Source organism: Pteropus alecto, unplaced genomic scaffold (genome assembly GCF_000325575.1).
Source record: "Pteropus alecto unplaced genomic scaffold, ASM32557v1 scaffold20, whole genome shotgun sequence".
Classification (NCBI taxonomy): domain Eukaryota; kingdom Metazoa; phylum Chordata; class Mammalia; order Chiroptera; family Pteropodidae; genus Pteropus; species Pteropus alecto.
Window position 1 is genome coordinate 19,146,166 of NW_006436298.1, and position 24,671 is coordinate 19,170,836.

Genomic DNA, 24,671 nt, shown 5'->3' on the forward strand with positions numbered 1-24,671 from the left:
TCTCTTACAATTTTGCAATTTTTCTGATTATTAGAAGACTAACCCACAAACAGTCTTCTAGCTGTGTATATTTCAAGCCTGGCACCCCTGCTCTCTATGTAACCTCCATTGCTGGGTACCATGGAACATAGTCACATCATGACACAACAATAGGCTCTGAATCTTCCTAGATGAGTCAGAACAGTAGAAAGGAGGATTTCTAAGACCTTTCCTACATCAGAGGGTGCTAGCGATAAAGTTAACTTTTCACAAATTGCCTATGAACCACCTAAATATATTCCCCTAAATCCAAAATAAGTGATTTCCTCAACTCGACGGCCCCCCATGGCCAAATCCCAAAATATTCATGACTACCCAATGTCACCTGTCTTGAGAAGTATAGCAGAGAAGAATTCAGAGAGTGAACAAAGTGGTCAAATGATTATTTTAACAAGTAAAATATTTTTAAAATTTCAACTATTTTGCATTTTAAGAAATTTCTTAAAGGATAGGCATATATATACACTTATTTATGCAGAGGATATCATTGTAAGGATTAAAAAGAAATTGAAAATTTGTTGCCTCTGGGGAAAGAAAATGGAGACTAGAGGATGATAGGTGAAGTGAGAAAAGAGAGTTCCCTTTCACGGTCAACAATCTTATAACTGTTAAAACTTTTATTATTTTTATTTGTTCATTTGTTTTACTATATACATGTATTACTTATTCAACTTGTGAAAGAGAAAAAGTAAAGTTAACTTTTAAAATCTAAAAAAACCCGTAAAATATTGAACCATGCAACTAACTCTCCTTATACTTTTTCCTGCTGTTTATCTATAAATGATGATAATTTCTGTTTAATGATCATTTCTGTTTATCAGAAATGATGCTGCTATGGTATGAATGTTTTTGTCACCAATTTATATGGTGAAATCCTAACCCCCAAAGATGATGATAATAGGATCTGGAGATTTTGGGAGGGAGAGTGGCGTCTTCATGAATGGGATTAGTGTTGTAAAAAACCTCACTGAGATCTATTCCTCTTCCACTGTACAAAGACACAGAGAAGGCATCCTGGGTTTGCAAGACAGGAGGAAAGCCTTCACTATAATGCCACTATACTGGTGCCTTGATCTTGGGACTTCCTAGACACCAGAACTGTAAGAAATTTTTATTGTTTGTAAGCTATTCAGTTTGTGATATTTTATTTTAGCAGCCCAAATTAACTAAGACAGATACTTTCTTGCTTTGTTATAGGCTCGAATGTTTAATATTTTCTCAGTTTAAAATTATATTGCCCTGCTTTTAAAATAGCTAACATTTATTTTATTTATTGAGAAGTCCTCCCTCCTGCTACCTTTCCTTAAAAAGTTTATATTCAGCAGATGTTATTTATTTTTTTAAATGTTTGATAGAATTCACCAGTGCAAGTATCTGGGCCTAGAGCTTTCTTTGTAGGAAGGTTTTTCATGAAAAAATTCAATACCTTCAGTTGAAGCTTTATTTAGATTTTCTATTTCATTTTTTGTCAGTAGAGTAAGTTATATTTTTCAAATAATTTGTCTATGTCATCTCAGTTGTTGAATTTATTGACATAAAGATATTTATAATATTCCTTTATTATCTATTTAATGTCTTTGAGATCAGTACTGATACACCTTTTATTTTTCACTTGATAACTCGTGTTGTCCTGTTGTCTATTTTCCCTTGTTCAGTTTAGCTAGGAGTTTAACACTTTTGTTAATCTTTCCAAAGAGCTATTGTGTTTTTTCCCCTTTGATTATTTTCTGTTGTTTGTTTCCATTTTATTGCCTTCTGCTCTTATTTTTATTGTTTCCTTTGTTCCACTTATTTTGAGTTACTTTTCTTCATCTAGTTTCTTAACTTAGAAATTTAAGTTACTAATTTTTATAACTTGTTTTCTAACATATACATTTAGAACTATAACTTCTCTTCCAAGCACTATTTTAGCTGCATCTCGTAAATTTTGATATGTTGTACTTTCATAATTATTCAGCTTGAAATATTTTCTAATTTCATTATAATTTCTTTTTTGACCCATTGAGTTAATTAAACATGTATTGTTAATTTCCAAATTTTTTAGTTTTTGAAAAATATTTTTATTATTGATTTTTAATTTCATTGTGATAAGACAACATACTTTGTAGGACTTTTTGGTCTTAAAATTTATTAACACTTGTTTTATGGCTCAGCATATGATTTATTTTGGTGAGCATACCATGTGTACAGAAAAAAGAACAGATATTCTTTTATAGTATTCTATACATGTCAGTTAGGTTGGGGCAATTGATAGTCTTCAGATCTAATCTTTACTGATCTTTTTTTCCAGGTTCTCTATCAATTGCTAAGAAAAGGGTATTAAATCTATGATTACTAAGTTGTTAATTTCTTCATTTAATTATGAATTTTTACTTCATGCATTTTGCAGGCCTTTTATTATTGTTATATTTTTTAATGAATCAATCCTCTTATTATAAATTTTCCCTTTCTTTGTTAATTTCCTTTTTCCTGATGTCTATTTCAGCTGATATTAAAACAGACACTTCAGCCTTCTTTGACTATTGTTTATACAGTTTATATAATGTTCCATTTTTTCACTTTTAACCTGTCTTTAATTTAAGTAAATCTCTTTTACATGGCATGTAGTTGGGTCTTGCTTTTTTATGCATCCTGAAAATTTCTGTCTTTCAGCTGAAGTTTTTAACTAATTTATATTTAATATAACCATATTTTGGTTATATTAATTTGGTTATATTTAATTTTACCACTTTATTGTTTGCTTTCTGTTTATCCTATCAGCTTTTTATTCCATGTGTCTACTTATCCATAATTTTTAGGCTAATAAATATTAGTTATTTAAGTCAATAAGACCACAGGTTTCCATCCAGTTTTTAGTCACCCAGCAAGGCACTGGTTGGCTGAAAAACCCACAAATAGAAAACTCACTCACTATTGTTAACTTTATTAATTTTTCCACTCTTTTCCAGTTTTTGATTGCTTTTGGTCATTATCCCATTCCTTCAGATAGTTATTTTTGATATATCGTTCATGTTTTATTATTGTTACTTATGGAACAGTGTGCTCTATGGGAGCTACTCACCCTTTACCAGAAGTAGAACCTAATTTTTAAAGATCATAACTACTCTGTTATGATGCACGCCTCCCTTATACAGTACCTGATGAATCTAGGTGTTTAACATTCATCAGTTTGCAGCTATGGCTTTCTGGAATAACTCACTAGTTGATATGTATTTTTTAATGGATTACTGCTAGCTCTAAAATCTACTATTGATGGAATCATAAAGAGAGGTTTGCTAGATGATGATGATGATGTGTGTGTGTGTGTGTGTGTGTGTGTGTGTGAAATATGTAGAATATTGATAAGAAAATGAATAAGCAATGTCTTAAGTGTTTAGCTTTGGGCAGTGGAGTTATAAAGTGATTTATTTTCTTCTTAATGCTTTTTAGAAATTCCCAAATATCTATAATTGACATGCTTTATAATTGGAGTGAAGGATTTTAATTCTTTTTGAATAAAAGGAATGAATGGACACTAACATCTGCTGAATACCTATCATGAGCTGAGTCATAAACTAGGCACAGTCTCGTTTTAAACTTTTATGATTTTTTTTTTTAAACTGGAAGAAAATATCTTTAAATTTAATGGTTAAGATGCAGTTTAAAAGAATATTTTCCATTCTAAGGATGTCCCTTGCTGTTTTTTTTCCAACAGGAGCCTTTCCATGTTCTCATCAGGTTAACATTAGGAGATGAGTTCTACACAGACAGCAATATCTGGAATGCAGTAATAGTTGAGAAAAAACAATGCTTCCTTCAGTATTCTCAGGCATTAAATTTGACTTCTGGCACTCTTGGAAGGGGACAGTTTCCCTACCATCTTCCTTACCAAACTGTGTAAGATTTTGTCCTTTCTTCTTAGGAGCAATAAAAAGTTTCATTTAATTCATGAGCAATAACACCTTACATATAGCCTCATTCAGTTTATCAGTTTAATTTTTATTCTCACTCTTTCAGAATGTTTAAGTAAGATGAAGACAGTAAGTCCTCACTTAACATCCTGGATAGGTTCTGTAACTATCTGTAAGTGAAATGTTGTATAATGAAAGCAGTTTTACCACAGGCTAATTGATATAAACAAGGATTAAGTTCCTGTGGCATCTCATCAAGTTATAACGAAATGATGTTGAACAAAAAGACTTTATTCGAGGATCTGCTATATATTTGGTAGTAGAGCAAGACTGAGCAAAGTAACTCTTCAGCCTTCGTTTCCTGAGAACCAAAAACAGCTCTGTGTTCGTGCCCTAGGGCTTACCCTCAGTGCTTTCTAAGTAAAACTGCCTTGGCTTCCCTCTCCTAATTAGGGAAAAGGTGATTGGATTGAGTCATGTTTCATATTAAGTATTTTGGCCCTTTATTTGAACCAGTCATTTCTTCTTGAAGCAGTTATAACTAGGACTGCTGTAATGATCTGCTAAAAGACCTGTTCCTTCAACATTACCAGTCATTAACTCTCCAAGACAATATGTGACATGCCACAGCCCTCCAACAGTTCATCCAGTAGAAGTCTCTTCTTGACAAATATAATCCCTTTTCACCTGTGTTCATGACAATGTTATATTTTTCGCAGTGTCAAACTAACAATTTTTCCAAGTTAGCACTCCCTAGTTGGACCAAAGAACTTTTTTATCCACTTCAAAGGGAGGTGCTACTATCTTTTCACTTGATTATATCTTACTTTAATTGGTCTTTCTCAGAATAGTAATTTTAAGTAGATATATATTTTAAATATCAAAGCTTGATACTAATACCTATAAATGTTTTCTTTCCCATTATTTTTGCTGCAAATTTTATAGTTTGAGGTATAAAAGCTTGTTTTAATCATATGTACTACTTCATGTTCTGTGTGCACAATAAATAATTATACCACAGATTGATGTGAAAATGAATCCAGTGATTGCGATATTTGCAGGACACTTGGTGTCTAGTCTTCAGTTCTTAACTTTATTTAAGTAAATTTGCCTACCCAGGAAATTATAAAATAAATTCTCTAGTAAAAATGGGATTATTGGTTCAAAATATCTCTATCCTTTCCCTCCAATGGTTAAACCTATACAAAGCTATACAATTGATACCAAAGTTGAGAAGAAGCACTGTTCTCTTAAGACTGTAATTACCCTTGGAGAGTCTCGTTAGCTAGAACCAGGTTCAACTTCCTGCAAACTAGTGCAAGGTTCTGAACAGAAGTAAAATGAATCATGGTTCTTTTTCAATTGTATTAAATGTAACTAGACAAATAATATAGGAGTTCACAGGAAAACAAAGCTGATACACTCAGGGGAAAGATACATGACAGAGATCATAATGGTCTCTTAGCAGTCTAAAGTGACAGTCTGAAGAATGGTCAAGGAAGGACATTTCAAGTCAAGTCCAGGAACTGGCTAAAAAGAATCAAAGAAAGTGGATTATGCAATTGCCAGATGATATCTGAAGTCACAAGGGCACAGGCTCCTGTATTGGGGCCAGATTCTGCATTTACCAGGGGTTAGCTTAAGATGAAAAAAAAAAGAGAGAGAGAGAGAGAGAGAGAGAGAGAGAAAGAGGAGAAACTAAGAAATATTGGACGAGGTAATAACTTCCACAACCGGTTTAAGAAAGAGCGCTTGTTCTCTCTCAAAGAGTCACGTTGAGTGGAACACAGGATCATCTGTATAATAATGAGAACTGAATGGACAAGATCTCTGAAGAGTCAAAAGAAATCAAGTGCCAAGGAGGAGAAAAACAATGGATATAGCGGTGTAAACTCTTGAATTATGGTAAAAAATTATTAATCTCTAGATGACTTTCAGCTATTCAGTTACAGAGCAAACTCACATTTTGAGGTTAAAATTACTTCTCTTAAAAGTGTAGTTAGGTGTGCTCTATTTCCCTAATATACATAGTTTTAAAAAATAGTAGTTTAGTTTATGAACTAATCCAGAAAGCTAATTATTACCATGTAACGGTTTTATGTAATGGAGTATAATTATTTACTAATTGTTCCATGTTCTCTCAGTTTCTGTTTGTTTCCTCTCTTAGTTAGATTTTCAGTACCTCCAGGGCTGGATAAACATCATGTATTGCTTAAAGGCCTAAACTCTGAAGGTCGATAGTACAGATGTGATTGTTACTCTCTTATCTGTGTGGCCTTGAGCAAATTATTAACCTCTCTAAGCTACGGTTTCTTAATATTTAAATGGCAATAATAAGAATACCTTCCTCGTAGGGTTGTACTGAGGAATAAATAATGTGAAGTGAATAAAATGATGTAACATAAATAAGACATTTCCATTTGTGACAAATAGCACAGCACTTAAGTTTGCTAATGTTGAAAACAGATTATGTCTATAGTCTTCTCTTCACATATGCCTTTAACTCTGTTGTGGAAGACATATTGTATAAAATAGTCTATTCTTCTGTTATCACATAATGTGAAAAGATATGTTTGGAATGGTCTGACTGAAACTATAGATTAAAAAATGTAATAATCCCTCAAGACAGATGAAACTAAGGCACAATAGGGAGTCCATATTACTGGGAGAGGCATGACACGCGACAAGATGCAATGAAAGATTGAACAAGCAAAAGTTTCTAAGAAATGGGACTCCAAATGGCAGTTCACTTGCAATCAGCCACTTCCCACACAGGCAACTCTAGGTATATATTTATACTCCAAAGAAAGCAGCAGCAGCAAATTATTTCTTTTTATATATTTCTTTTCATGACAATACATTTATGTGAGGATATGAGCATGGGAAAGATAAATCACTATATTAAACAAATGAGAAATTTATATAACCTCAAATAATTGCAGATACAAAGCCAAGGAAAACTGGATTGGATTAGTTTTTAAAGAAACTATTGGACCCAGCCACTGAGCTTCCTCACCATTTTCTGTGCTTCCAGAACCTTGGCACATCCCTTGCTTCTGCCACTTCTCCCAATTTAGATAAGCGGTGTAAAGGTAACACCAGTTTTTAAGTTTAACAGTGATTGGTATAGCTGATTTATATTATAAACTGAAAAGAGCTATTCAAAGAAAAAGGAAATATACCATAATTGAAGTCATATAATATTCACTCAATCTATGTTTTATAAAATATATATAAGTATTTATATAAAACACACATATAGATATTATATATGTAAATACAGTCACTAGGCAATCATCAGGAAGTAAGGTAAATTGTATACACTATCGAAATCATATATATTTCTATCTAGTGCATCCAAACGCCCTAATGATTATTGAATGGAAGCAAGCTGATAAGCTGTAAGCTATGTCTAGAAAATTGGTCACTAAGAGTACATTATAAATCTAAGAATAGGAGTAAACAGAAAACAAGTAAGTTTACCTATTTGCATAGTTGTAAATATTAAATTTAAATGTACTGCATGGTTTTAAAACTTTTTATTTATAAGTTCTTGGCTTCAAATGTGAAGTATTCCTAAAGTATTACTAAAACGAAACTTAATAACATAAATAACTATGATAGAATTCTATCATGTTTTATTCCCTTATTTTATTTATGTGCCATAAATGAAGGACTTCAATCCTTCATTTGACATCTTTCAAAAGTACTAAATTTATTCACATTAAAAAGTGATCATACTTTTATTTTCTCATGTGATTTCAGAAAGTAAACAAACTAGTGGGTTTATTAAGCATTTATTAACCTTATTACCATGCCTCAGACTTAATGTTAAGTATATTGCTGAGTGTCTTGAAAAATATTTTTTAAATGGGGAGGAAATAGGTCATCTTTTGAAAGACAGAAGAAATACTGAAGGAAGAAATATGCGTGTTCATTAGCCATAACATTTAAGCGGCATTTTTTTTTTCTTAGAAAAGAAGAAGAAAACATTTTTCTCCCTCAATCAGAGTTTTTAAAAGATTAGTTACTCAGGGCTAACAATGAACAATAGCAGAGATTTGGTTGCTAGATATTGTTGCTGTGAAATTTAATTTAACACAACATGTGTGAGACATTCCCCTGGCCCTTCAGCTCTACTGCGCTCCAAAGCACATAGAAGTGTGCAGTGATAGATTATTCTGGTGCCATGTGATTGAGGACTTCAAATGCCAGGATACAGAGGTTGCTCATAATTGGGTAAGCAGTAAAGAACAACTGAAGGTTAAGGGGAAAGGGTGGGGAGAATTACACTTAGAAAAGTCAGTTCTTAGGAAAGAAACTCAATAATAATTTACCTGTTACGAAGAACTGGTAGCTAAATATTTGAAATGAAGATTTCAAAAGACAGTGTCTAACTCAGGCATGTACTAATAATTGTATGACCTATAACTGGATTTCAAAAATGGAATCCTAACTGATATGTGAGAGATTCTTTTTTTTTAATTAAATTTATTGGGGTAACATTGGTTAATAATATTATATAGGTTTACAATTCTATGGTACATCATCTGTATATTGCATTGTGTGTTTACCACCCAAAATCAAATCTCCTTTCGTCACCATATATTTGACCCCCTTTACCCTTGTCTACCTCCCTCCTCCCACTTTTCCTTCTGGTTGTCAGAGATTCTTTAGATCCAAGTGAAATCTTATGTAGAGGCAAGTGGGGATGGTAGTAAATCTGTTCAGTGGTTTTCAAACTTTTAATAGTGAGCACTTAAATTTAAAAATAAAAAAAGAAGCAATCATACACAACATTTTATTAAGACCAATGAAAGCAAAGCTGCTCTGGTTGATAAGGATGAGGGTGTGGACACCCAACAAGTCTCAATATGGTCCCAAGGCTTTTCCAAACAATTTTAGGGCATTGCCTAACACAGATAAAGAGGGCTGGGCTGATGACTTCTCCAGTCCTCTATAATCCTTCATTAGTGATAAACTAGCCTGGCTTTATAGAGATGTATCCTTAAATTTTTGCAAATCTCCAACTTAGTCAATACCACCACAGTATATAATTATTTTCACTCCCCCCACCCCCAATATAGCATAATTTTATCAGAGTAACTGCACACATAATAAGTAGAAAACTACAAAAACATCCTGAAGTGACATGCTGGGTAATTCCCTAGGCTCACTTGTTACCTACATGACTTGTTTCCTCACATCAACCTTGCATAATAATATAACTGTTCAGATAGAGCCTTTTGCATAGTTCTTTATATAATCCTATTTTGGTTTAATGTTAGATTTAGTATTTCACTCCAAAGTACGCATAAGCACAATAGAAACTAAATGCAACCTACAATTTCATTCTCAACATTAGAAATTATGATGGAAACAAAGTAAATGATTTTGTAAAGTTCATGTTTCAATTCTATATGTCTTGTTAAGGCATGAAATTCTTGAATCAATGAAATATCAAAATTTAAGAAATTAAAGATATCCATTGATAAAAACACACACACTTAAAATACATAAAAGTAAACAAGCATAGGGATGTTCTCTAAGGAATTAAAAATGTTTCACAGATGATTATCATTCATGTTAATGAAGGACAGATGATCTTCATTTTAGTTAATGGCTTTAATTTTCCACCCTGCCAAATTTTTTACTGACCCCACTGCTAAGTAATTTAAGCTTAGCGTTCTCCTTCTCTTTTTGCATTATCCCTTGAGGGGAGAGCTAGTGAATAATAAAAACACACAATCAGACAACAGGTCCAGAAAGGGCGAAAAGAAATTCTGAATGGTTTATAACCTGTATAATCAATAGATGACTACCCTATTTAATCCCATAATTCTCTTGTGAGCTAGAATGGGAAAATGCAATTTGCTAATAAGAAAATAGGCAAAGAGAATATATTCACTATGCAAATTCCACATGATTTATCCAATGTCACCCTGAACTAAGGCTCAGCATAGAATTGAGTGATTATTTAGATAATCCAAACAGGGCATTGGATAACTATAGAGGCACCTGGATGTCTTTCTCAGAAAATTTTAAAATGGAATTGATGTCCATATTGGTTTTGTATGATTTTGTCAAAAGATACGATTATTAACTCTGGGGAAAATAACTTCTTTTAAAATATCATTGGATATTCAGTGTATTTGAATATATTCACTTTAAAAATTTTTTGTAGTTTTCCCTATTAGACTCAGGACACTGTGTTGTGCTAGATAGGTGCCGAAGGGCAGCAACAGATCTTACCTTCAAGGGACTTTAAACCTAGGAGAGAGCATAAAATATATGTCAATGTTTATAAAATGTTCACAGCAACATTAGCACTGCAAGAGAGATACTCAGAGGAGGAAATGATTACATTCAGCTTGGAACCTGATAAAAGGTTGGATAGTAGGTAAGAGCACAGATTAAACAAGACTGGGCATGAAGCTGTGTAAGGGGGATGTGTGGATTCATTATATTATTTTGTCCATTTTTTTTGGTCCATTTAATTTTTATAATAAAAAGTGCTTCTTAAAAAGGCTTTACGAATGAAGTGGCATTTGAAATAGACTTTGACAAAAGGGCACTATTTGGTGAGCCAAGAAGTGCAGATAGAAACAGCAAGATCCTGACATGTAGTTGAAAAAGCCCTGGCCTGTTGTGATTCAAAATTGTACTTCTTAGCAAGAACATAAGTATATATTAGGATATAGGAGAATGAGATAAAACTAAAAATGTTTAAATTATTATTGTTTTAATGACTTTGAATATTAAATTGTGACATTTAAAATTAATACAGCCATTATTAGCTTTTGGAGACTTTAGAATAATTTGATTAAAGCTTTGATTATGGAGAAAAGAGACTAGAATGAAGCAGATCTGAATCCAAATTCTAGTTAGGAGGACATGATGAAGTTCAGGAGAGACTGTGCAATTTGGAAAAGAATGGTGATGGTAGACATGGAAGAAAAAAAAACCAAAAGGCCAGGAAAGAGGGTTGCTGTCGAGGGAGAATATTAGGACAGTGATTAGATTGGGAGGAAAGAGACAGAGGACAGAGAAAGTCAAAGATAAATTTCAGGTTTTGTTCCCAGTCTGTTTGTACAGAAGCACACCTAATTTGAATGGCAGTATCCAAATTAGTGAAGAACATGTAGGTTTTGGCCATGACTACTCTGAAAGGCTAAGAGGAGGCACCTAGATAGAGGTGACCAAAAGGTACCCTCTACAGAAGAGGGGAATAGGAAAATATAAATTTGGGACTTATTCATATGAAACTAAGCATTGAAGCACAAAATTGTTGAGCAGATGGGTGAGTAAAGAAAATAAAGACATGAGGGCTGAGAACAAAATCTTGGGGAATTAAAGGCTTGGTTTGATATGAGAAAAGAAAAAGAGCTAAAGCCAGAAGAGAACTCAGATAGTAATTCTACTAATAACATCTTGTATTTATTTACTCAAGATTAGCTGACAATAAACACCACCAAATTTAAATGGCATAAACCCAAAGTTTATTTCTCACTCAAGCAAGAATCTAACACAGATATTTCTGCTTAGGGAGCTGTTCTCTCAGCAGCAACGCAGGGGTTTAGGCTCCTTCCACCTCATGGCTTTCCCCTCCTCTAGGTTCTTGAAGTCTTTCCTGTTCAGCCAAAGGATGGGGGAAAGCAAATGCAAGATCATGGTGAGAAGGTTTTATGCACCAGCCCTGGAAGCGATGTATATCACTTCTGCCCACATGTAATCAGCCCAAATTCAGTCACTCAGCTGCACCAAAATGCAAAGTGCAGCTAGTAGAATCTGTCACATCTTATATTTGTATCACACAATTTTTAGAGGGCTTTCTTATACTTCACTGTATGTATGATTTCATGGAAGGCAGTAAAACATAACGGTTAAAAGTATGAACTCTAGAGTTAGAATCACTTGGATTTGTCTGCTGGCTTCACTATTTGTAGCATAGGTGTCATGTAGGGCGAATTAACTCTGTATCTCATCTGTAAAATGGTGATAATAAAATCTCACCCGTAGGTTTATTAGACATATTAAATGAGTTTAATAACTGTAAAGGGTTTAGTGTCTGGCATGTATCTGGCATGTAGTAAGTACTCAGTAAGGATTAGCCATATTGTCATGTTAGAACTATTGTATTAGAGCTGTAGCAATTTAATGGCAGGTGGGCATTAAAGATGTGAAATGTAGAGGAGCAGCAGCAGAAGCCAAAAGAGAAAGAGCCATAGATTCATCCATTAAGCTATATGAATAATTGCAGAAAGATCTGCTTCGATATAGTTGTTTGGTACCAAAGATAAAATAGGCAGGACTTCCAGTTCACAGCAATTTTCAGTTTATGTGTTTAGAACTGCAAAATAAATGATCTCTAAACAAATCAAATGACATTGCAGTCAATTTAAGTCCTAGAAGGTTGAGTTGAGGTCTTATTCTGCAGGTCTCATATTAAGGCAAGTAAACCATGCCTTGGAAAAAGATGCTTATCAATGCGAGATTCACATCTGTCCTTCCTTCTCTCAGAACAAAAACTTTTAGTAGGTCACAACCAGAGGACCTGAGTCAGTTTATTCCACCTGAGTCAGTATTTGACTGTACTTTATATGTACATTAATGTAAGAATGTAAGAATATTGCCATTGGCATGTCTTTATTTTTGAAAATTTCACTTCTCTCTCCATCTTCTATTGCTCCCTCTCCACCCACGTCATATAATTTTTCAATTTTGTCACTTTTGTAGTTTCTTGGTAATTGTTCAAATATCTTTTTTGTAAAAATCCTATTTTAAGAATAAACTTTTTGCTTTGACATATAGATTCACATGCAGTTTTAAGTAATAATACTATTAATCCCTTTACCACTCAGTGTCCTCCATAGGGAATGCATACTAATATAATATAGTACAGTATCATGTAATATCACAACCAGAATATTGACATTAATACTGTCAAAATACATGACATTTCCATCATCACAAGAATCCGTTTTATAACCACACCAACTTCCCAGCCACTGCCACCCTTTCCTCAAACTCTAGCAACCACTAATCTGTTTTCCATTTTTATAATTTTGTTATTTCAAGAATGTTATATAAATGAGATCATATAGTATATAACCTTTTGTAATGGCATTTTTTTATTCAGCATGATTTTTCTGGTGATATTACTTTAAGTTGTTGAATGTATCAATAGTTCATTTTTTTTTTTTATTGCTGAGTAATATTCTATGGTATAGGTGTTCCGTTTTATTTTTACCATAAACTAATTGAAGGTTATCTGGGTTATTTTCTGTTTGGGGCTATTACAAATAGACCTACACTAAATATTAATGTACAAGATTTTGTGTGAATATATGTCTTCATTTCTCTGAATATATGTCTTCATTCCCCAAAACAATTGCTGTACTAGAAAATGTTTGCATGTTTAGTTTTTTAAGCAACTGTTCAACTATTTTCCCAAGTAGCTGTGCCACTAATCTACATTTGACATTCCCACCAGCAATGAATGATCTAGATTCTTCTCATTCTCACTAAAATTTGGTGTTGTCATTATTTTTTAAGCCATTCTGGTAGGTATTTAGTGATCTCTCTCTCTCTCTCTCTTTCTCTCTCTCTCTTTCTCTCTCTCTCTCTCTTTTGCATTTCCCTAACGATTAATGATGTTGAGCATCTTTTCTTGTGATTATCTGCCATCTGTACATCTTCTTCAGTGAAATGTCTCTTCATGTCTTTTTTTATTCCCATGTCCCAAGTGGATTATTTTCTTTTTTACTGTCACATTTTGAGAGGTGTTTATATATTCAGGATTCAGAATATCTTTTTGTCAAGCATACACATACCTTTTGTCACATATGTGGTTTCAAATATTTTCACCCACACTATAGCTTCTCTTGTCATTCTCTTAACAGAGTCCTTTGCTGACCAAATTTTTTAATTTTGAGCAAATTAATTTATCAGATTTTTCTTTTATGGATTATGCTTTTGGTGTCCAGTCTATGAATTCTTTTCCTAATCCTTGGATCCCCAAAACTTTTTTTTTTTTTGGTAAAAGCTTTATAGTTTCACAATTTTACATTTGATTTTGTTATTTATTTTGAATTAACTTTTGCATAAGGTGTCATATGATCATTGACAAAAACTCCTGGAAATAATAAGTGATTATAGCAAGATTTTAGGATACAAGGTTAAGATAAAAAAAGTCAATTATTTTCCTATATACCAGCAATAAACAAGTGGAATTTGAAATTAAAAACATAATACCATTTATATTAGCACCCCCTAAAATGAAATACTTAGGTATAACTCTAATAAAACATATACAAGATCTATATGAGGAAAACTATAAAACTCTGATGAAGGAAATTAAAAAATAACTAAATAAATGGAGAAATATTTCATGTTCAATATTGTCAAGATATCAGTTCTTCCCAAATTGCCATCCCAGTCAAAATCCCAGCAAGTTATTTTGTAGGCATCAACAAACTGATTCCTAAGTTTATATGGAGAGGCAAAAGACCCAGGATAGGCAACACAATATTGAAAGAGAAGAACAAAGTTGAAAGACTGACATAACTCAACTTCAAGACTTACTATAAAGCTACAGCAATCAAGACAGTTTGTTATTGGCAAAAGAATAGATCAATGAGTCAATGAAACAGAATAGAGAGCTCCAAAACCCACCTCATAAATATAGTCAACTGATCTTTGATAAAGGAGTAAAGACAATCTAATGGAGCAAAAATAGTCTTTTCTGGAAAAACTGGAACTGGAAAAACTGGTTATCCACATGCAAAAAAAAATAAATCTAAGCACAGGTCTTACACTCTTCACAAAAATTAACTCCAAATAAATCACAGACCTAAATGTAAATACAAAATGATTAAGTTTCTAGAAGGTAACACAGCAGACAATCTGGAAGACCTTGGTTTTGATGATAACTTTTCAGATACAACACCAAAGTCACAGTCTATGGAAGAAAGAATTGATAAGCTGGACTCCATAATAATTAAAATTTCAACTCTGAAAAAGATATTGTCAAGAGAATGAAAAGAAAAGCCACAGACTGGAGAAAATATTTGCAAATGACATATCTGATAAAGGACTGTTATCCTAAAATATACAAAGAAATTTAAAATAAGAAAACAAATGACCAGACAAAAAAGGGCTAAAGACCTTACAGACACCTCATCAGAGAAGATATGCAGTTAGCAAATAAGCATAGGAGAAGATGCTCAACATCATATATCATCAGGAAAATGAAAATTAAGACAACAATGAGTTACCACTACATACCATTAGAATGGCCAAAATCCAGAACACTGAAAACACCAAATGCTGATGAAAATGTGGAGCAGCAGGAACTCTCATATTCATTGCTGGTGGGAATGCAAAATGATGCAGCATTTTGGAAAACAGTCTCTCAGTTTTTTACAAAAATAAATATACTCTTACTATATGATCCAGCAATTGTGCTCCTTGGTATTTACTCAAAGAAGTTGAAAACTTATCTTCACACAAAAACATGCCTGCAGATGTTTATAGCAGCTTTATTCATAACTGCCAAAACTTGGAAGCAACCAAGATATTCTTCAGTAGGTAAATGGATAAATAAACAGTGGTAGCTGGGTATTATTCAGCACTAAAAAGAAATGAGCTATCATGCATGTAAAGACATGGAGAAAACTTAAATGCATATTTCTAAGTGAAAGAAATCAATCTGAAAAGGCTATATACTGTATAATTTCAACTGTATGACATTTTGGCAGAGGAAAACTGGAGACACTGAACAGATCGGTATTTGCCAGGGACTGGAGTCGGGGGAGGATTTTTAGAATAGTGCAAATACTCTATGTGATACTATAATAGTGAATACATGCTATTATACGTCTGTTTAAATCCATAGAATGTACAACACTAAGAGTGAAGCCTAATGAGAATGATGGGTCAATGTAGTTTCAACAATTGTAACAAATGTACCACTCTGGAGCAGTGGGATGTTGATAACTGGGGACCCTATGTATGTGTGGAGACGGGGGCACATGGGAAATCTTTGTACCTTCATTCAATTTTGCTATAACCTAAAACTGTTCTAAAGATAAAATCTATTTTTTAAGAGTTTATTAGACAATTAGTTTAAGTAACTATTACAGCAAACTGTATATAGCATGCTATATTATTTTGGTAGTTAATCCCTCTCTACTAGAGAATCTGTGAAACTTTCAGTCAGGTATAGCTTTTTAGTAATGTCAATATTGATTATGTTTCTGGGTCAAATGTGGATTCCTCTACTTTGTTTCTGCTAGTCTATCCTATACCTGATAGTGTATGAATAGCACTAGCTTGTTTACAGAATACAGAGAAAATCTCTGTTTTCTGCAATCACTCAAAATTCAGATAGTATCTGAATATTAATTAATCTTCCTCAAAAATATTTCTAAGTATTTTTTCCGGCTTCCCATCCTTCTCTACTTTACCTTTAAGATACAAATAAAGAGATGTGATGATTCAATAGCATGGAAGCTAGGAGTCTTCGTCAAGAATATTTCAGAAGGAAATTTTATTTCCTAAAATTTGGGTGCAGAATGTTATAGTGCAGAGTCAGGCTTTAGGTGAAGATAGTGGGAGATTTTCATCCACTCACTTATGGTGCGTTTTGTGTTTCCCTATCACAAAGACAAGGCTCACACATCAACCATTAAGAAGCAAACCACACCACACTGGGCAGAAGGTGCTCTCTAGGGAGGACAGGTTTATTACAACCTCTTCACTCTTCAGTTCTTTCCACATCCATCCTTAAAGTTTCATCTCTCTATTCAACTTGATAGGACTCCAAAAAAAAAGCTGGGAGGGCTCTGAAATTTAAAGCAGGTGTCAATTTATACTTGGATAAGAGGTAAAAGAGGTAAATCAGGAAGAGCCATGGCAAAACAATAACTCATAATTGCCTCATATCACCCAAGAATCAACCACATTTGTCATTCTAAGATACTTAGGTAGCAAGATCAAGGTATTTGTTTTTTGACCAGTGGATGAACACTAGTAAAGAGATTTTAAATATCCACAAAATTAGACAGAAACAATACATACCAACCAGCTCTACAGCTTACTAAGACAATAGATCCAAGAATAACCAGGTAGATATTGAAGGGAAGTCAGGACTAGATAGGTTTTTCCTAATTTATAAATGCATAGGAAACAAAACAAAACAATTGAGGATTATGAAAGTATTCTGCACTGTCAAATTCAAACTTATTTTACGATATATAAATGAACAGCACAGTTTTAAAGAACATTTACCACAGGAAATTTTAGAAAGTTTTCCTCTCTATTCCCCTAAATCCAGGAAAATTTAGATTCTATGAATCAGGAACAAAAAGATGAGACAACATTCTGGGATAAATAGGGAGTTGGCTACAAACCAGGTGAACTGAGTTATATTAAGAAAGATGAGCATGAAACAAAACTAAAAAGAACGCATCTGCAGAATTGAAAACAGTGTCATAAGTAATAAATTACAGATACAGAAAAATATTTTGTTGATAAGAAAGATATGGTAAGGTAATTCTATTATAGAAAAAAGAAAAATAAAATTATGAAAGAGAAAATTATAGAAACAAGGCAGAGAACAGAGAGCCAACAAATGAAAGAAAAAGAACAAATGAAAATAAAGTGAAACTTAAGATCTAACAGAAGAAGAATTTTGATCTAAGGAAAGACTGGAATACAGATTGAATAGGCTCATTTTGTAGGTAGCAGAATTAATGAAAAGCATCACTCTGAAAAGAGACTATTGTTTAAATATCCTCCCAAGTCCTTAGAGAATTCCAAGTGAAAGGAAAGATCCTAGAGGCATCAGGAAAAAAGCAGATTTCCTACCCTAGACTATTGGGGATCTTGTAATAAACAAAATAAACATCTTGTAATAAACAAAATAAACATCTTATAATAATAGAGCAACATCTACAGTTCTGAAGGGGAAAAAAAAGATTGATACTCAAGAATCCTATGCAAAAACAAATTTGTCATTTATGTTTAAAGGCAGCAGAAATGAGTCTCAATTATAGAAGTTCTTATGACATATGCTACTCATCTATTCTCCTTAAATTAACTATAAAAATACATTTCAGCTAAATAAGAGACAAAGCAAATATAAAACTCAATAACAGCATTAAAAGGATTAGTTGTAAACATTGAAGACAATAAAATGTAGAATTAAATTTATAAAAAGATTTTCAAAATGACTTCAAAATAAAAAGGCAAGATCACTTTTTTAAAAAATGACAGAATAAAAGTACTTAACAATAATCTGGATGTTGGGTGGATGGGGATACTACTTTCTTTGTATTACATATTTTATTTATTTTGTTCAGTACATTAATCATTAAGGAAACATTTTATTTATTTAATACAATGGTAATCATTAGTAGAATGATAAAACCGTATACCGTAAAAATCACTAGGCTAGGTAAAGTTTAGTTTTCATAAGGCAAATTTGAAATCAATAGAAATATCAAAAATGTAAAAACACACAATCAAAATGACACATGTTAACATGTGTAAAGATGTCAGCTATGACAATGCTATTAATCAGTTCAAATTTTGAATTAAAAATTTTCAATCAAAATTTCAATTTTCAATTAAAATTCAACATAAATATTCTCTGTTGAGTCAAAATACAAAGTCAATTATATGCTCTTTATAAAGAATCACTGTCAAACAAAATATGAACATTTTAAAATAAAATAGTTAAACTGGTCTGACAAAATTTTTAAAAAAGGACAAAAAAAAATAAAGCAGTTATTTTTGCTGGTCAGAGTAGAACCCAAAGTAAGGAAAGAGCACTAAACAGGAGAAAGTTAATGATTATTTTATTTTTATTAAGGATAACTCTGTAATAGAAATGTGATTATGCATATAACATATCATCAAAATGTACAGAATAAAACTATAAAAGTAATAGACAATAATAATTCTATTAGTGTTTGATGTGGTAAAACATTAATAAGTTTATATGGTATCTGAACAGCATAATTTTTAAAGTTTAATTCTTATGTATATATGTACATATGTAACTTTGTACCCTATGAACAGAAGATAAATTATCTTTTAGGAATCCATGGAAACTTGAACAATTGTTCATAAATTAGACCGCAAAGAAGACACTGATAATTTTAAAAACTGAAAATTATATAGATCTTATTGTTTTACTATAAAGCAATAAAATTTAAAATTAATAACAGAAGATTAAACAAGGACTTGAATATATGAACTCTTATAAGTAATAATTAGATTAGAAGGATATCAAAAGTGAAATTATAAAACATTTTAAAAGTAAATATAAATATGCTGTTCTTTTCATTCTTCTATAGGTTTGAAGATATTCATTATAAAGTTTGGAAAACTACAATGTGAGAACTACACAAATTTGAGTACTCTCATTCTGCTCTCTTAAATCTGCACTGGTGGGACTAAGTTTCATGGATGACTTGGATATTAGTCATCATGAGAACAACTTTCATGGTGAATACTACATGGAGAAATTGTGTGCCTTGAAATCATTTGGAAGATCATTCCTGACAGCACCTTGAAGATTTTTTTTCAACCAATTTCATTCACAAGGTATGGCCTTCAAGAGTGTGTGGCCATTCAAACCACTTATACACTTTAATACAATCACCACAATAGAGTTATTCATGTGGGTATTTTAAGTCTGGTGGTATAATCTTCTCAGATGATAGTATGCTTTTGTAAGTTAGAAGTCAACATTAAAAAGGCTCATGGAGTTAATTTAGGTTCTGTACAATTCATCACTCAGCATGTCATTGCAGACTACACGGCCGGAGGAGGAAGGCTTACGTAGGAAGAAAAATGCCAGTTCTCCTTTTAGATAGACTAAAAATCTTAAATTTCAGGTTTATTCTGCTCAGAAGAACATGTACACTTGGATGGGAATTTGGGAGTTAAATATCGAATTCAAATTATCAGAACAATCTGGCTCTTTTTTTCTTTTTTCTTTTTTTAGCTGTGAGAATAAATGGTAAAACTATGTCAGAATATTATTAAAAAGCAAGCATTCTCTCAATTCAAAAGGACACATTGTTACTAGCAGTGATTCTGGTAAATAAATATTTTTCAGTTGGCCTTCCAGTCTCATATCTGTTTCCTGAGTTGGTCAGTGTTAAACTGCGGTTCCCAGATCTTTGGTAAAATTTGTCTTCTTCTCAAATTTCTGTAGCAGTTACCACTTAATTTTCTTTTTTCACCTTGCTTTTCTTTTCCTTCCTATTTTAATCAAATCAACTCATTATGTAATTAACAAATTAACAGTGTTTAAGTTGTTGAATAAATGAGAATTCAAGAATCTTTTTTGAGAATCTTAAATCTTGCAACCAAATATTACTTTTCAAATAGTAGGTGATTTTTAAAATTGAGTTTACAAGACTCATTCAGCATTTACTAGCCTTTGGCTTCACTAATTACATCAAGATAATGACTGTTAATCATATACGTATTAAATTTCTCACTTTAAAGTTTTTTTTTGTTGTGTCATTTATCCAGTTTTTAGATAAATGTCTAAATTCAATGGTTGAGATCACAGAGCTAATGAATCATATTCTTAGAAGTGTTTTTCCTCTGGTGAAGTTCAGTACACTGTTGAAGTATTATTGGTTCTAAGAATTAACATTTTTTACCCTAACAATTAACTTGAGAATAGAATAGTTATCTATACAGTAGTCCCCTATTATCAATGGTTTTGCTTTCTGCAGTTTCACTTACCTGTAGTCCAAAAATATTAAATGGAAAATTCCAGAAATGAACAATTTATAAGTTTGAAATTGCATGACATTCTGAGTAGCATGATGAAGTCTTACACTGTCCTGTGCTGTCCTCCCAGGGACATGAATCATTCTTCTGTCTCGTGTATCCACCTGTATTCACTCTTGCCTGTTGGTCACATAGTAGCCATCTTAAATTTTAAATCAGTTATGAGAGAGAGAGAGAGAGAGTAAGAGAGAGAGAGAGAGAGACCACATTCACATAACTTTTATTATAGTAGATTGTCATATTCTATTTTATTGTAGTTGTTAATCTCTTACTGTGCCTAATTTATAAATTAAACTGTATCATAATATGTATCTATAGGGAAAGCATAGTATATATAGAGTTATGTATTATCTGTGGTTTCAGGCATACTCTAGGGATCTTGGAAAATATTACCCATGGATAAGAGGTGGCTACTGTAGGTGTGTCTACAAGATTCACCTCCCAAGACAATATAAGAAAGAAAGAAAGAATAAAATTTTTTTTCTGTTAAATGCCCTTTGTCAGTCTCCACAAATTGCTTTGATTTCTGCTTCAGAAATAAATAAATAAAGAGAAAAGAACTGACTGATAGGATTTTGATGATAGAACACATTTCCTTAAATTTAATTCCAATTCTATTTAAATTTAACACAAGTTTATACCTCACAAAATATGTTTTCATTTGTTTGAGGTGAAAGTGGCAGAAGTTTATAGGCATGATAAAAATAAAAGGCATTCTAAGTCTAAATGACTACCTTATATTAAAACATTTGATTAAAACCAGAATATTTATTATATTTTGATGAGAGGAAACCTTTCCTTAAAGTCACCCAGAACCACCAACCTTACATGTAAACACTCTGTTACGCCAGTCTCTGTTTCATTACCTTAGTCACTGAAATTGGGGTTGACTACCTGATAAAACAAATAATTCATTTATTTGCTTTAAACACCTCTTTCCCAAATTAACCAAGAACTACCTGTGCTATGTCTCTTGATTAACAGCTGCTTAGTTTATGCTAATTGTTTTGATCACTCTCGCATTATGCCTCGCATTAATCACTAAATTTTATATGTAAGCTAAATTTTCACTTTATATCCCTAGGAGAGTGAGAAAAAAAGAGCCCATTGAGAGCCACAGAAAATAGATAAAATAGACTCATACCAAGATATAGTGTGAAATTTTAATATACTGTATGTGGTGTTCTACAAAGAAAAAAATAAGTCACATAACAAAAATCAAAAATCAAAATTGTTCCATACTTTTCATTGGGATAGAGGAAGTTCAAGGTCAATAGAAGTATACCTTAAAAACTTCTGAAGGAAAATGATATCCAAGCTAACATTCTATACCAAGCCAAATTTTAGTCCAGTTTCAGGGTAGAGTAAGTAAATTTCAGGCAGGCAAATTCTAAAAAAAATTTTTTTTCTTGTTCCTTTCTTTTGGGAAATGACCGGGGGCTGAGTTCTACCAAAATGAGGGAACAAAACAAGAAAAAACTGGCAAACCAGGAGTAGTATTTTCAACTCAATAGGAGATGAAGGTAATAACCATGATGTTAGTGAAGGGAGATCTCAGGATGGAAAATGCAGACATATAAGATAACATCCATATTGTAATATGGCAGAAGGTTCTGTGAGAAACTCCATTAGGAAAATGAAATAAATAGAATACCTGATTCATCTGAACATTTTGAGAAGAGATTTAGACAACTTGTAAGAATTTAGATGAAATTATTGATAACTATATGAAAAATTAAGCAAATAAGAAAAGATAATTATTAGTTCTAGACAAACATAAGTTAACAGTAAAGGAGGAGTAATCATGATTTCCTTCCCGGGCCAGCTGGGAATATTGTTTAAATTATATTACTATAGCCGTACAGCATTCTTTTAGTTATTCTTTCCATGGATGTTTGTTTCCTATCATTTTACTTTTAATTTATTTGTGTCTTTGTGAAATGTGTCTCTTTATACATCACATGGTTAAATTATGGTTTTTCAAAAATCCATTTTGCCAATCTTTACCTTTTGATTAGAGTATTTAGTCCATTTACATTTAACGTGATTACTGATAAGATAGGATTTATGTCTGCCACTTCGATATTTGGTTTTTATGTCTTTTTTTGTTCCTCTATTCCTCCACTACTGCATTTTTTGGGGTATGTTAAATAGATATTTTGGGGGTATGTTAAATAGATATTTCGTCATTTCTTTTATTATTATTTTTTAGTTATTAGTGGTTGCCCTCAGGATTACAATTAGCATCTTAATTTAAACAATTTAGTTTGAATTAATATTAATTTAACTTCAATAGTACACAAAAACTTTGCTCCAGTATAGTTATTTTCCATTCCCCCTCCTTTGTTCTATTATCGTTATATAAATCACATTTTTATATATGATAAGCCCATCGACACAGTTTTACAATTATTCCTTTATACAGTTGTCTTTTAACTCGGATGGAGAAGAAAAGAGTTACAAAGAAAAATACATTTATGCTTTCTTTTATATTTATTTATACAGTTACCTTTATGGGTGTTCTTTATTTCTTTGTGTGGATTGACTTACTGTAAGTCTAGTGTCTTTTTATTTGAGCCTAAAGTAATTATAGTAATATAATTACTACTTATAGTTCAGTCCTCTAGTCACAGATTCTTCCAGGTTTTGTTTATCTGAGAATGTTTTAGTTTCTCCTTAATTTTTTGAAAGATAGTTTTGCTAGATATAAAATCCTTAAATGATGGTCTTTTCCTTTTCGGCACATTGAATATGTCATCCAACCCTCTGCCTTCTGGCTCCCATAGTTTCTGATGAGAAATCAGATGTTATTGAGGATCCCATGAAATGAGGAGTTATGTTTTTCTTGCTAATTTCAAGATTCTCTTTTTGTCTTCATCTTTATCTTTTGACAGTTTGACTATGAGGTATCTAAGTGTACATTAATTTGAATTTCTCATACTTGGAGTTTGTTGATTTTCTTGGATGTATAGATTAATGTTTTTCATCAAATTGAATATGTTTCCGGTCATACTTCTTCCAATATTCCTTCTGCCTCTTTATCTTCCTCCTCTCCTTCTGGAATTGCTATTATGCACGTTTGATGCTTGGTGGTGTCCTTAGGTCTCTTAGGCTCAGTTAATTTTTCTTACTTCTTTCTTCTTTTTGATTCCTCAGACTCAATATTCTCAGTTGACTTACCTGCAAGTTCATTGATTCTTTATTCTGAAAACTCAAATCTGCTGTTGAGCCTCACTAATGAATTTTTCATTCCAAAATTTCTACTTGGATCTTCTTATAATATCTGTCTTTTCATTGATATTCTCTATTTAATAAGACACCATTCTCAGATGTTCTTTTAATTCTTTATATATGGCTTCCTTTAGCTCTTTAAACATATTTATAATAGGTGATTTAAAGTCTTTGTCTAGTAGTCCCACTTCCTCAAGGACAGTTTGTATTAACTTATTTTTCCCCAGCATATGGGCCATACTTTCTGAGGTTTTTGCATGTCTCATAACTTTCATTGAAATGTGGACATTTAAAAAGATATATTGTGGCAATTCTGGATATCAGGTACCCACTCCAACCAGAGTTTATTATTGTTGCTCTATTTTGTTGTTGTTATTTTGTTGCTGTTTTTGTTTAGTGACTTTTATGGACTAATTCTGTCAAGTCTATATGCTCTGTTGTGTTGATATCTCTTCTTGGTTGCCTTTGTAGTCAGCTAATGATTGAACATAGATTATTTTAAATGCCTTGACCCAGTAAGTCTTCCACCTTTTGCCTAAGTTCTTTAGATGTATATTAGGTATCTGACACTTTACCATCCTGCCTTAACCTTTACTTCCTGATTGCACAGGACCTCATAGTCAGACAGAGGTGAGAGATGAGAGTATTCTCAGTTTTTTTCTGGGCGTGTACATAGTCTGCACATGCACATGA

At 32.4% G+C, this 24,671-nt stretch overlaps 1 long non-coding RNA gene across 5 annotated transcripts in view; it reads left to right on the forward strand.

Moving 5' to 3' along the window:
* LOC112480605 overlaps positions 1-20,455 on the forward strand; it is a 46,421-nt gene extending 25,966 nt beyond the window's left edge. For 4 of the 5 annotated variants that reach the window (XR_003046693.1, XR_003046690.1, XR_003046691.1 and 1 more), the window contains exon 3: positions 19,292-20,455. This is a non-coding gene — a long non-coding RNA (uncharacterized LOC112480605). The remainder of the gene's footprint in view (positions 1-19,291) is intronic. The other variant, XR_003046689.1, reaches the window with a different exon arrangement.
* Positions 20,456-24,671: the final 4,216 nt, after the last annotated feature.